This window comes from Malurus melanocephalus, unplaced genomic scaffold (assembly GCF_030028575.1).
Source record: "Malurus melanocephalus ecotype Western Australia unplaced genomic scaffold, MMel_1.1 scaffold_5696, whole genome shotgun sequence".
Lineage (NCBI taxonomy): Eukaryota > Metazoa > Chordata > Aves > Passeriformes > Maluridae > Malurus > Malurus melanocephalus.
In genome coordinates this window covers 1-1,755 of record NW_026628927.1, presented here as the reverse complement: position 1 = coordinate 1,755, position 1,755 = coordinate 1, and the positions used below count along the sequence as shown (strand labels likewise).

At 46.7% G+C, this 1,755-nt stretch overlaps 1 long non-coding RNA gene across 1 annotated transcript; it reads right to left on the bottom strand.

The window, feature by feature from the left end:
• Nucleotides 1-495: 495 nt before the first annotated feature.
• Nucleotides 496-708, bottom strand: LOC130588501 (uncharacterized). The gene is made up of 2 exons (XR_008966977.1): nucleotides 630-708; nucleotides 496-598 (listed from the first exon to the last, which is right to left on the bottom strand). It is a non-coding gene; the product is annotated as an uncharacterized LOC130588501 (long non-coding RNA).
• Nucleotides 709-1,755: the final 1,047 nt, after the last annotated feature.

The following is a 1,755-nucleotide window of genomic DNA, read 5'->3' as shown; positions in this document are numbered from 1 at the left end:
CCCAAAATTCCCGTTTTTTCCGGAATTTTACCAAATCGGTGGAATTTGGGCTCCGTGCCAGCCTGGCCACTGCTGGATCCTCCCAAAACCCCCCAAAATCCCCCCAAAATCCCCCTTTTTTAACGGAATTCTCCCGGTTTTTAACGGAATTTTCCTGTTTTTTTTCCCGAAATTCCCGTTTTTCCCCCAGAATTCCCGTTTTTTTCCCAGATTTTACCAAATCGGTGGAATTTGGGCTCCGTGCCAGCCGTGCCACCACCGAGAGCCGCTGGATCCTCCCAAAACCCCCCAAAACCCTCCAAAATCCCCCTTTTTTAACGGAATTTCCCCGCTTTTTAACGGAATTTTCCCGGTTTTTTTCCCAAAATTCCCGTTTTTTCCCCAAAATTCCCGTTTTTTCCCAAATTTTATCAAATCCGTGGAATTTGGGGTCCGTGCCAGCCTGGCCACTGCTGGATCCTCCCAAAACCCCCCAAAATACCCCCAAAACCTCCCAACGGAATTTTCCCGTTTTTTTTCCCGAAATTCCCGTTTTTTTCCGGAATTTTACCAAATCCGTGGAATTTGGGCTCCGTGCCAGCCTGGCCACTGCTGGATCCTCCCAAAATACCCCAAAATACCCCCAAAACCTCCCAAACCCCCCCAAAATCCCCCCAAAATCCCCATTTTTTAACGGAATTTTCCCATTTTTTTTCCCGAAATTCCCATTTTTTTCCCGAAATTCCCGTTTTTTCCCAAATTTTACCAAATCCGTGGAATTTGGGCTCCATGCCAGCCTGGCCACCACCGAGAGCCGCTGGATCGTCCCAAAACCCCCCAAAATCCCCATTTTTTAACGGAATTTTCCCATTTTTTTCCCAAATTTCCCTTTTTTTTTCCCCGAAATTCCCGTTTTTTTCCGGAATTTTACCAAATCCGTGGAATTTGGGCTCCGTGCCAGCCGTGCCACCACCGCCAGCCGCTGGATCCTCCCAAAACCTCCCAAAATCCCCCCAAAATCCCCATTTTTTAACGGAATTTTCCCGTTTTTTTTCCTGAAATTCCCGTTTTTTCCCCAGAATTCCCGTTTTTTCCGGAATTTTACCAAATCGGTGGAATTTGGGCTCCGTGCCACCACCGAAAGCCGCTGGATCCTCCCAAAACCTCCCAAAATCCCCCCAAAATCCCCATTTTTTAACGGAATTTTCCCGTTTTTTAACAGAATTTTCCCGTTTTTTTTCCCGAAATTCCCGTTTTTTCCCGAATTTTACCAAATCAGTGGAATTTGGGCTCCGTGCCAGCCTGGCCACCACCGAGAGCCGCTGGAACCTCCCAAATCCCCCCAAAATCCCCATTTTTTAACGGAATTTCCCCGTTTTTTTCCCGAAATTCCCGTTTTTTCCCCAGAATTCCCGTTTTTTTCGGGAATTTTACCAAATCGGTGGAATTTGGGCTCCGTGCCAGCCGTGCCACCACCGAGAGCCGCTGGATCCTCCCAAAACCCCCCAAAATTCCCCTTTTTTAACGGAATTTCCCCATTTTTTAACAGAATTTCCCCATTTTTAAACGGAATTTTCCCGTTTTTTTTCCCGAAATTCCCATTTTTTTCCCGAATTTTACCAAATCCGTGGAATTTGGGCTCCGTGCCAGCCTGGCCACTGCTGGATCCTCCCAAAACCTCCCAAAATCCCCTCAAAATCCCCATTTTTTAACGGAATTTTCCCGGGTTTTTTCCCAAAATTCCCATTTTTTTTTCCCGAAATTCCCAAAATTCCC